The following is a 13376-nucleotide window of genomic DNA, read 5'->3' as shown; positions in this document are numbered from 1 at the left end:
GCTTTACATATCATTTACGGCCTTACTAATAACTAGTACAAGATGAGCTTGACAAAAAAATGATGATTTGCCAACAAAATCAACATCAATCCGCAACACATCGACCACTAGAATCTGCAATCTCAGTATGGACCATTAGTAGCTGTTTTGTGTGGATTTTGCACAAGGCGATATCAGGTCAGGGTGATGTTGTACAGGGTTAACTAGCTCTAATTAGATTTCTGGTCAGGTTGACAGGGTACGATTTAAGCTGTAAATAAGATAATAGAAATAACAAGACAAACAATTTTGTACGTGGAAAACCATTAAATGGGAAAAAACCACGGGCACCAAGCCAGGAGAGGATTTCACTATATGATTTGAGAGAATATTCTAATGATAACAGATATGCTTGTAATTCTAAGTAATATGTGCTCTTATTCCTGTGTACGAATGACGTCCCCCTTTAGATCTCTCAAGTGTTCTTTATATAGCTTCCCATCTTGAACGGTTGCATGATCAAGCATTGAAGGCTGAATATTCTCCATAATTGCTGGTAATAATTGCCAAATATATCCTTCTTAATTACCGTAATTACTGCATAATCTTTACACTTAATGCTGCGTATTTATTTCCTTTAATACACGCGGATTTGGTCAAATATTGTCTTGATATTTAGACCATTGTCCTCTCCATGGCCTGGCGCCTAACTTCATGTGCCCTGAGAGCCTGGCACCCTGAGAGCCTGGCGGTCAAGGTTTATTTGAAATCGATCGGGGTGGTCTGCGGATTTCCAGGCCTAACAATTGCCCCTTATCTCCTTATTGGTAGTGCCAGGACGAAAAAATGAGGAGATAACTTCAATTTTGATAAGATCACCCAACGGTTAATTTTCCCTGATCAGTTTCCTATAACGGCTCTTTTTACTGCAACTGCTGACGCGTGGATATTTACTGCAACTAGCCTTAATGATTTTGCGGCTGAAACCCTAATCTTCTTTGCTATAAATACTTGGGTGCTTCATTAATTTGAACTCATCAACATAATTTCTTCGTCTTCTTTTTCTTAACTTTCTTTTTCTTCAGTAATCTTAATTCTCAACTTCCCAAATCTCTAACCAATCTTCCATAATTCTTCAAACAATGGCTGCAAAGAAAAAATCTACCAGTGCAGCGGTTCCTGCAACTCCTCCTCCTCAAAATCCTGAGGAAGTTTCCTCTGAAACTTTGCCTGCCTCTTCTCTTGCTCCTTCTCCCACAATAAATAAACGAGTGATCCTCCATTGGAGATGATCTCAATATCTCATGGTGCTTTTCAATTTAAGCCCACGAAGGCTTTAAATGAAGTTCGATCTCCCGCAAACCGTTTGAAGCCCGAGTTTGAAAAAATTTTGAAGGATAAGGGAATCATCCTCGACGACGAAGTCTGGATCCCCGAGGATGCTCCCATCGTGGCCGACTGGGCTTGTCCTGGTTGGTTCGTATCCATGATTGGGCTTTCGGGCGAAATTTGTAAGTTTCCTTTCTCTCCTCTTATGGTTGAGGTTTATTAAGGAAATTGGTGTCCCTTCTTATCAATTAATGCCGATGGTGTGGAAAGTTGTATGTTCTATTGAGAATCTCGCAAAAAAACACAATGTCTCTTTTTCTCTTGATGATTTGAAGACTTGTTATGCTATTAAAACAAACAAATCCTGGCCGCATAAGTTTTAAGGTCGGGCCGTCAACTACTCCCCTCTCGAGCAATTTAGACAAGTGGCCGTGATAAGGGTTTGGGTCTTGGCTATAAGTTTGTCGGACCAATTCGTGGGTCTGACGACTGGTGTATTTGAATCATAAGGCCTGTGTGGCTGGTGAGTCCTTTGATTTCTTTCTTTAACCTGCATGTTTTTCTTGTTAGTGAAAAAATGAAATGAAAATAATAAGTCATACCTCTTATGTGTGCGAGTTGATGTGAGTTATCAAACCGAGTACCCTACTCCCAATGTCTCCGCTTTCCTTGCTATTCCTCCTTTGGAGAGGTCTTGGCCTCTTTGTTGTGGGGTTGGTCACCTTCCTCATTTGTTTGAAGGTGACGGTGCTCCCTGGGCTGCTAAAGCGTCGGGGGGCTTGGTGCAGCACTTTAGGCGGTAAGTCTTTTTTGATCTTTCCTTTCTTTCTACCTGCACTTCCTGATAATACTTGGTTTATTTTGCTGATATAGCATTTCGTGTTGCAGCTACCATGTCGTCTATTCGTCTTGCTAGGTTTGGTATGGCTGACCTCTCAGCCAGGCTGGCTAAGATTAAGGAGGAAGGTCCTCAGGGGAGCGGGGATACTGAACCTGTCATTGACTTGACTTAGCAGTCCGATGCTGCCAAGGTCACTACTGCACCTGCTGGAACAAGTTCAGCAGCCCAAAAAAGGAAAATTGAAGATGTTGATATTTCTGCCCCGGTTAGGGAGGTGAGAGCCAGGGTGGAAAATATTAAGGCTGCTAGGGTGAAGATCAGGGACTATGCAGCTCCTAAATCGGATGTCATGCTCACCCTTGACCCTGTTGAGACTGCTACTCAGGCAGTTACTTCAGTGTATCATTCACTCAGCCTCTTGGCTGGTGCCCTGGCTGCTGTAAGGGAGGTATGTTGGAATCGTTTCCATGTGTTTTGTTTTTGGTAGTCTTCTATTGTTGGTATAAGTTACTCATACTTTTCTTGTCTTTGGTCAGGGTGCCGCGACCTGTCTCCATAATGCCTATCATGCTACTTCTTTGGTAGCCAGGATTGATCTGATGTGATCAGATTATGATAGGTTGAAGTCTGAGCTGGAATTTGCAAGGGCTGGCTTGGCTGCCAAGACTGTTGATTTGACAAGAGTGCAGGCTGAGAGGGATGCTGCTAAGACTGAGGCAGCTTCAAGCACGCGGCTGTTGCAGAAGGCCCTGGATAGGAATGAAGAGCTTACCCAGAAGAGGGATGACTTGGAGTTCAAGTTGGATGATGCCTCCCTCTATTTCTACATTAAGGGAAGGACGGCTGCCATGTCGGAGCCTGTCGAGGCCAGGGCAAAATGGGACCCTGCAGTTGAGATGGCTTTTGCTGCTTCGAAGTATCCTTACCTGCATAACTTGGAGAATGAACAGGAGGTCGACTCTCCAGGGGAGGAGGACATTGAGGCTGAGCCGGCTAAGAGTGGGGAGCAAAGGTTTTGTCGCCGCTTCCGAGGAGAAGCGATAATATTTAATAATTTTCGTTGGTATTTTGGCCCATCCAGGGGAGATGTCCCTGGACAAACATTATTTTGGTTTTCCTGTTTTGGGTCAGGGGGGCTCTCCCTGACCTTTATGAATATTTCGGTACCTTTGCCCCAGGGAGTAAGGGTTTATATAGACATGATGGCCTTCTTTTGGCTGATTTCATTTTTTGTCTTTGCTTGATTTTTGAGTTTCATCCTGTTGGACCTGTCAAATATTTTGTTTGCATGATTTTGGCTAAATAACCTGCACATTTTTGTTTCAATTTTTTGTCATAAGTATTTCAACCAAGTATAGTTTTTTGCTATAATGGTTGAAAGGGTGGGAAATCCGGCCTGTCAGGAGGGCTTATGTCCCCTGCATGGCTGGAGGGCTTGGTATTTGGCCTGTCGAGAGGGCATTTTAGACTGATGGTCGGGATAAAACACCCTTGCACCGTCTTGCTGCGTCCAGCCGGTTGTTATCCGTGGCAGTAAACCTAGTCAGGTTAGGCAATTATTTCATGCCTGATTGGTCCTGACTTTTTACTATATCCGTGATGGTTACCAACTCGTTAGGCGCGATTAAGTGCAAAATTTTTGTTTCGGGAATATATAGTAGAGTAGCCCTCAATCCACGAATATTTATGCGTATAATCTTTTATCATGTATAATTGTTCAGGATTCAAAAGGTATATAGATGGGTTAGTTGAACAGTATAAAATACGACAAGTCATATAAAGCATGTAGTTCATCACATAGCACATCGGGTTGAGTAGTGATTGAATTTATGCCCGATCAGTAGCTTTGATCCGATCTTTACATATGGAATAGTTTTAAATGAGTTACATTCCAGGATCTTGGGATCATTTCCCCTTCTAGTGTTTGGAGCCTGTATGCTCCTTGTCCAACAATTGAATCAATTAAGTAAGGGCCTTCCCATGTGGGAGCTAGCTTGCCTGCTGATTTTTCCTTTTTATTTGGAAATACTTTGCGTAGGATAAGGTCTCCTTCTTTGAAGACCCCGACCGACGTTTTTATTGTAAGTCCCGGCAACCGCTTGTTGATATGATGCCATCCCGATTTTGGTAGCGTCTCTTGGTTCTTCCGTTAGGACTAAGTTATCTTGCATCGGTCTTTGTTTGTTTCAACGTTGTTCGGGCGGGATCCGGATGTTGGCACTCGTATTTTGCCGGGGATGACAGACGCGACCATACACTAGGGAGTAAGGTGTTTGGCACTGTCGTAGTTTTTGAGTTGTCTGTCCGCCCATAGTACTAATGGAAGTTCTTGACCCATCGCCTCGTCTTCTTTTCGGCTTCTTTTTTGGCGACTTATGACTACCTTGTTGCTTGACTCGCCTGGCCATTAGCTTTTGGGTATCCAGGGGTTGATGTTACCAGGTTGATGTTCCATTCTCGCGAATGCTTGGGTCCTTTTACCCACGAATTGAGTTCCATTGTCACATACTATTTTCGATGGGACTCTATATCGCAAAAAAAAATTTTGTCGATGAAGGATATTACTTCTTTTTCGGTTACTTGCCTGTAAGAGTCAGCCTCGATCTACTTAGAGAAGTAATCAGTCATGGCTAACATGAAGACTTTTTGCCCTGGAGCTACAGGCAGTTTTCCCACAATGTCCATGCCCCACTTTATAAATGGCCAGGGTGCGGAAATTGAATGAAGGAGTTCAGATGGCTGATGTATGATTGGTACATGGATTTGGCAAGCTTCGCATTTCGAAGAGTATTCCAGCGATCACCCTCAGCGTAGGCCGATGTAGCCTGTTTCGAGAATTTTGCTTGCCAGGCTCTTTCCTCCTTTATGATTGCCACAGTGTCCATCATGTATTTCTTGAAGTACTAGCTTGGCCGTCGGGCTCCAAGCATCTCGGTAGGGTCCACTGCGATCTCTTGAACAAGGTATTATTGATGATAGCATAAGATGAAGCTCTAATTCTAAAAGCCCTTGCCTCATGTCTTCCCTGAGGTAGTATTCCTCGGAGAAACCAATCATAATAAGGTTTAGTTCAAGAGTTCTTGTCCGATTGATTGGGGTTCAATTGGTGTTTCTTTGATAGTCGGTTCTAATAAGTGCACAATTGGTATTTTATCAAAAATAGCGGGGGTAAAGTTTGAACCTAGGTGGCGAGCATCACCGGGTATTCAGTCTCTAGGTATTTGATCGATATCAAATGAAGGAAATTTAGCGGTAAGGTCTTTTGCTTGTTCTAAACACGAAATCATTTTTGCATCCTTAGCCGTATAAATTCCCTTTATTTGATTGGAAATTAAGAGTGAATAAGTTTTTACCTTTAGGTTTTGAACACCGAGGTCTAGACATACCTTTAAGCTCGCTTTATCGGGCTTCATATTCCTTCGTTGTTGGTAGCTTTGAACTCACGGCTTACACCGAGCTATTACATCTCCCTGGGGTAATTTAAGTACTAATCCTAACCCCGTCCCCCTGGCATTGGATGCCCCATCTATGAACAAGGTCCATTCTTGGTCTAGTATTTTATTCTCTTGTTGGTTGACCTCTTTTATTAGGTCTGGTTCTAGGTTAGGGCTGAAGTCAGCCACAAAGTCTGCTAGGGCCTGCGATTTGATCGCTGCCCTGGGTTCAAAAGAGATGTCATATGTACTAATGATCGACCATTTGGCCATCCCGCACGAAAGTTCAGGCTTACGAGGACAGACTTTATGGGTAAGTTGGTCCCGACTATAATTGGGTGACTTTCAAAATAAGGTCTCACTTGGTACACGACATTATCAATGCTAAAACATATTTTTCAAGTAGTCCATACCTCAACTCAAAGATCTAGCAGGCTTTTACTTACATAGTAGATGGATGTTCTTTGCCCGTCTGTTCTTTTACCAGGATCGCACTCGATTGTTGTGTTGGTGACAGATAGGTATACTGACAAAGGTTCTCCTTTTTCTGGTTTAGCCAGTAAGGGTGGAGATGATAAATAGGATTTTAGATCCTGGAAAGCTGCCTCATGCTCGTCCGTCCACTGGAATTGTTTATTTTTCCTAAGTAAGTTATAGAATGTCTTGCATCTTTTAGAAGATCTTGATATAAAGCGGTTCAGGGCAGCTACCCGGCCTGTCAATTTTTGGATATCCTTGACAGACTTGGGTGACTGTAGTTTCAGAATGGCCTTTATCTGTTCAGGGCTTGCTTCTATGCCTCTTTTTGTGACCATATATCCAAGAAATTTGCCTGCAGAGACCCCAAAGTGGCATTTTGCAGGGTTCAGCTTCATGTTATATTTTTGTAATATCTCAAATGCTACTTCTAGGTGCTTCACTTGATCTTCTGCATTCTTAGATTTCACCACCATGTCCTCTATATATACTTCCATGATGTCACCTATCTGGTCTTTAAACATCATATTGCGACGGTACGTTGCCCCCGCATTCTTCAGGGCGAAAGGCATGGCATGTAACAAAGATATGCCTCGATGCCCGTAATGAATGCAAGACTCCTGGTCGGCGGGGTGCATCTTTATTTGATTGAATCCTTTGGAAGCATCCATGAATGTTAGCATCTCGTGGCCTGTTGTTGCGTCTACCATGGCATCAATATGAGGCAGGGGGAACGGATCTTTAGGACAAGCTTTGTTCAGTTAGTGTAGTCTATGCGGACTCTCCACTTTCCATTCTTTTTCCGCACAACAACTACATTAGCCACCACTCGGGGTACATTACTTCCCCGATCATCCCCATATCCAGGAGTTTTTCTACTTCTTCATTTATTATGGTATTTCTTTCAGCTGCAAATTTGCGCCTTTTCTGTTGCACAGGCTTAAAAGATGTGTCAACATTGAGCTTATGAGTAATAATATCAGCGCTAATTCCAGTCATATCAAAATGTGACCATGCAAACCAAGATGATTTATTTTTGAGAAATTTTACAGTTCGGGCCCGACACTATCCGGTGCGTCGATCCTATTAAAACATACCTGTCAGTTACTCGGGGTCTAGAATTACCCGATCTGTTTCCATTCTCGGGAGGTGCTACATACGTGCTCCTCACGTGGGGTCGTAATTGCTATGCCAGGGACTTACCTGCCTTGGAAGGCTTCAAGGCTGCTGTGTAGCATTCCTAGGCTGTCTTGTCATCCCCTTTGATTGTGGCTATGCCCCAGTCTGTTGGTATCTTGATGCATTGGTGATAGGTTGAAGGTACGGCCTTGACGTTGTGAATCCAGGGTCTGCCCAGGATGGCATTGTAGGATGACAAGCAATCAAGGACCCCAAACTTTTCGTAGGATGAGACTCCTTCCACATAGGTTGGGAGGTGGATCTCTCCTAGAGTGCTCCTGGTTTCTCCACTGAACCCTACTAGAACGCTGGATTTTTTGGTGATTTGATCCTCGTTTATCTTCATAGCTTTCAAAGACGTCAAGCATGATCAGTTTCTCGAGCGCCTCCATCTACCAGGATTCTTTCTTCGTGGCTGTTCCAATCGCATAGAGATGACCAGGCCATCGTGATGAACATCGGGATGCCCACTAGGTCGCAATCATTGAAAGTGATTGTTGGAACCGGATCCGACTTGCAGGGTGACACGGTCCTTGGTGTCCTGGCTATCATTTTTGCCGCTGAGCTTGTCAGGCCACAAATTTCTGAACCGCCTGATATGAATTTTACTTCATAGAGTGGTGGTGGTGGAGGGAGGCTGCGATCCTACTTGTGCTCCTGATTTTCTTTATCCTGGTTTGCATTCCTGCCTTTTGACTTGATCAGGTCTTTTAAGTATCCTGATTTCAGCAGGTAGGCCACTTCCTTCCCCACAGTGAAACAATCATCCGTGGTGTGTCCAATATCGATGTGAAATTCGCACCATTTTGAATTATCTCTTCTGGGATTTGGATTTTCTACCTTCCTGGGCCATCTAACAGTTGTCCCCATGTTGTCAAGCCTCTGGATCAATCTTGCAGTGTCAACACAAAAGTTATGTTCGGAGATAGGTGGATAAACCTTAACCTTACCTTGATATTCGTGAGTCTGGTTGACTTCTGATTGATCTGGCCTGGAATATATTGTAGGTCTGGAATTGTTCCCTCTATTTATTTTCCTATTGCTTTTTTCTTGATCCCTTGGTCCACTGGGTGATCCAAGCTTGTAGCTTTTATCTTCTTCCAGACTGATGAAGGCAAGGGTCTTGGCCATAACATCTTCGAAGGTGTGGCAGGGATACTTAGTGAGTTCATTGTATAAGTCACTATGTGGTAGTAACCCCTGTCTAAATGCCTCCACTGCTGTTCCAACGTCACACCTGGGTATAGATACTTTTTCTTTGTTGAACCTTGCAAGGAATGTCCTAAGTGTTTCATCAGGCTTCTGTGTAACTCGGTAAAGGTCACTGGATCGTTTCTCCAACTCCCTGCTACTTGCGAACTGTTGGTTGAAAGTGTTGATCAGGTTGGCAAAGGAATGGATACTGCCAGTAGGCAGGTTGATGTACCATTGCAGGGCAGGGCCAGTCAAGGTCGTCCCAAATCCCTTACACATGCAAACTTGTCTGAATTATTTTGGGAATGGATGCGACCAACATTTTCTGCTTGTAAAGAGCCACGTGATTTTGTGGATCCGTGGTTCCATCATAGACCCTCATGAATGGAATTGTGAACTTCTTTGGTAGGTCTACTTTGGTTATTTCGTCTATGAAGGGTGAATCAGCAAGATTTGTCGTGGGCGACTTCTTCCATACTGGCAGGTACTCCTGGTATCTTGTCAAATTTTTCATTGAGTTTCTTGATCTCCTGAACTACTGCCATCATGATAGCTGCTGTAGATTCATCAGGTTTATCATCATTTTTCGGCTCTTCATCACCATCTACGTTAGTGATTTTAGGAGTATTTGGGCTCCCAAAACTGGAAAAATCAATGTTTTTGATAATTGATGAAAAAGGGGTTCCTGGTTGGAATCTAGAGCCTGCCCCTTGGGGTTTTTCCAGTTTTTGTTTCAGGGCTGACTCAGATTCTTTCAATTGCAGGATCTCTACTTCAGTTTGGGCCACTTTTTCTTTCAGGCTTTCCAACTCAGCGATTTTTTGGAGAGCTGCATTAAATTGATCTTCAACGGTGGGTTGGGCCCTTTTTGTAGGTTTTTAAGTTTTTGTAAGATGAGAAAAAAGGGTTTAAAGAGCTAGATGCCCCACGGTGGGCGCCAATTGTTTTGTGTGGATTTTGCGCAAGGCGAAATCAGGTCAGGGTGATGTTGTGCAGGGTTAACTAGCTCTAATTAGATTTCTGGTCAAAGGAGTTGATGGTACGATTTAAGCTGTAAATAAGATAATAGAAATAACAAGACAAACAATTTTGTACGTGGAAAACCCTTAAATGGGAAAAAAATACGGGCACCAAGCCAGGAGAGGATTTCACTATATGATTTGAGAGAATATTCTAATGATAACAGATATGCTTGTAATTCTAAGTAATATGTGCTCTTCTTCCTGTGTACGAATGACGTCCCCCTTCAGATCTCTCAAGTGTTCTTTATATAGCTTCCCATCTTGAACGGCAAGCATTGAAGGCTGAATATTCTTCATAATTGCTGGTAATAATTGCCAAATATATCCTTCTTAATTACCGTAATTACTGCATAATCTTTACACTTAATGCTGCGTATTTATTTCCTTTAATACACGCGGATTTGGTCAAATATTGTCCTGATATTTAGACCGTTGTCCTCTCCATGGCCTGGCGCCTAACTTCATGTGCCCTGAGAGCCTGGCACCCTGAGAGCCTGGCAGTCAGGTTTAGGTGAAATGCTGATCAGGGTGGTCTGCGGATTTCCAGGCCTAACAGTAGCTAAAAGGTCATCCTTCATTTTAACTTGCTCATAACCATCTATATGCCGCTTAGCATTTGAAGTACCATACTTGGACTCAGCCTTATATGCAACATTTCGACAATGTGAAGAAACACCAAACAAATTACCTCCTACATCTCTAAAGAAATGGTAATCCTTCCAAATATCAGCACCTCTCTTTCGCTTATAAAAAATTTCTTCAAAAAGATCCGGAAACATTTGTTGTTTTGTAATGGGATACAATATTAGGTTTGTAAAACTCTTGAACTGGTAGTCCTACACCATTCAAAACCATTAAAGCTACTGTCAAAGACATCATTATCTCCTTAAAAAAAAGGCTGATACATATATAACATGTAACACCCCACGTTAATTGAAGAGGTCCAGTGATAGGCTTAAATGACTCGTAAATAAAGGGATTGAAAGTACTACTCATATCAACAAAGTGCACTTTCTTTTATGGTCATCTATGCGAAAGAACTCCAAAGTTAAACGTGCTTGGCTGGGAGTAGTCTTAGGATGGGTGACCTCCTGGGAAGGTTCCCGGGATGCGCATAAGTGAGGACAAAATGCGCTATAAAGGAACCGTGTTGATCTGTGGGCCATGTACACAGCCTGGTGAGCTATCATAAGTAACCGCTCCCGACCCGGTTTGGGCCGGGGTGTTACATAACATAGAAAAAGGACAAAATATAATACACGTAATGAAGTAGAACCGCAGAGGTAGAGACGTAGCATACCTTGAGCATGCTCATACAAATCCATCGAATAATGTCCAGAACAATTCATAGCACAAATTATGAAATTAGTTTTACGTTTCCTGTTTTCTAAATGGTACAAACAACAATATTTAACATGCAGGGGTGAGAAACCAGGAGTTATAATCTGAATCATCTGAGAAATCATGGAAGTTCTGGTGAAAAGTAAAATGTTCAAGTGCATGCATTCCTTTTATGATGAGCTATTAATCTATAGCTAACTAGCTAAACTATACAAATTTATAATACGAGAAGAGGTTGGCAATTTTACCAAGACAATGCAGATTTTATGTTGTTTCACTAACAAACTCTCCCGCCAGAATATTTAAAGCGAGTAACCCATTCATAATCGTCCTATGTTTAAGGTCTAAGGGCATGGTGTCTAAAGGGTAAAACTTCTAACAAATATCATAAAATGGTGATAAATGATCAGAACATAATCCTTAAATTCATGATGATAAATGATCAGAACATACTCCTTAAATCCATCAGTAAACAAGTAGGAAAATAAAGGAATAAACATAAACAGTAATGAAGTTATATTCACCAACATTAAGCAGATCTAACGATTGAGAGAACAATAATAATCAGAACAGGATCCACAATTAACAAGTACCGTTGATTTAATTGTTGTACACTACTAGATCGAGAGTTTCTTGTTGAGCCAAAAAGAAAGAGAGGGAGAAGAAGAAAAGAGGAGCGGCCATTTTCTATTTTAGATAATTAGGTACCTAAATTCAGATACTACATTCAAATGCTTCAAAGATAGCTTTAAAGAATTCGATCCTGAAAATCGGTTATCAGAGATGATACCAGTGTATCGATCTTCTTCCTGGCATCTCCAGCAATATTCTTCAAGGATGATATATCTTGTTGTGCCTGTCATATGTCAAATAATTGCATAGTTCAATTAAATGTCTTAATTCTGAAAATCAATACCCTGGAATTATGGCAATGTTAAAAGGTTTTTAATGGAGTGATAAGGACAACTCTCACTTAGCGATATTTTGAAGAAATTACAAAGATTATCTACATAATTAGTTGTTACCTGAAATGATAAGCGGTTAATGAGGTTCACTAGCAGAAATAGCAAGAGCATCACTATCCTCATGTCCAGCCGTATCATTTTCGTTCCACTTCGCCTCATACTATACGTTTCTCATTAACCTTTAAAACGTTTATGTTAACGCCGTTTTCGTTCCGTTTTCGACATAGGTTCAAACTTGACGCCGACTCTTACGTTGTTGACGATGCCATTGAATATTAAGCGCTAAAAGGTAATGTCCACGACTGTCCTCGGTATTCCGTCGCGGTTTGCGGTCTTGTATGTAGATTGGTCGATAATTGTTCAGTTGGTATGTGAGCTTGTTGTGAATGTTTTGCTATCTATCTAAGTCGTCCAATTATGCATATAGTATGTACATAGAGTATTGTGTAGATGAGTTTTATTTGCGTAAGTGTTGTTTTGCGTTAGTATAGCCAAAAGATTTACCATTGGTTGGTTCATATTATCTTTATCACATTATTAGGTATTATAAGTGTTAGGCCCAATTTAGCCTGGTCCGACTATTGCCTGGCTCGACCTTACTGGGCTGATTAAGGCAACCAAGGACCGGACAAATCTAACTACTATTTGGCAGATGAAGAGTATTACAAGATAAGCAGGCTACTAAATCCTGGAAGAAGAGCCTGATAATAAGTGCAGAATAGCCTGGCAGGGCATTCAAACAAACTGGATTAAGAAGATAAACAAGAAATGCAGTTGTATGAACTAATAATCACGTCCTATTCTCAAGGAAGACCAAGTCTAACTATAAGACTATATCATCCATGAATGTAGACGAGTAAAAAGAAGAAAAGATGAAGATTGGTTAAGAGTGGAACAAGTCAACCGGATTAATAGGGAGTGTGCCCTATTAATCCGGTAACAGCCCCGACAATAGAGAGGGACGTTGAGATCAATGCAACGTTAATATTTGTAGAACTATAAATAGCATAATCTAGCATTGGTAAGGGGGATTCATTGATTATTACTTAGCTATTTCACAATTTACCTTTCATTATTTCCCGAATATTCAATTATATACACAAATTTGTATTCAGCTTATCCAAATAATACAAGTGATATTCTTTTTACTCAGTCTTTCCTCATTATTTACTCACAATATTTTTCCAAGCTTATAGAACTAGATACCCAAATTACTCTTTAATCAAGTCGGATCCATTCAGGGAAAATCCTGCAAAAACAATTGGCGCCCACCGTGGGGCATCTAGTTCTTTAATCAAAAAATTCCTTTTACCATTTTCCACTTAATATTCACATACAAAAATGGTGGAACTCACCTCAGAACAACAATTAGCGGCTGCCCTAGCCAAAATCAAAGAATTGAAGACAATTCAAGAGAAGGTAGCCCAGCGAAGTCGAAATCGTAGCTTAAGGAATCGAGTCTAACTCGAAGAAGAAATTGGAAAATCAAAGCTTCAGGCTCCAAGACCGATTCGAGCCAGAACCCCATTCTCATCCATTATCAAAAACATTGACTTTTCCAATTTTGGAACCCCGAAGAAGGATACCTTATCCGATACCCGGACCATTCCCAATG

This window comes from Silene latifolia, chromosome Y (assembly GCF_048544455.1).
Source record: "Silene latifolia isolate original U9 population chromosome Y, ASM4854445v1, whole genome shotgun sequence".
In the NCBI taxonomy this organism is placed as follows: Eukaryota; Viridiplantae; Streptophyta; class Magnoliopsida; order Caryophyllales; family Caryophyllaceae; genus Silene; species Silene latifolia.
This window is presented reverse-complemented; position numbering follows the sequence as displayed.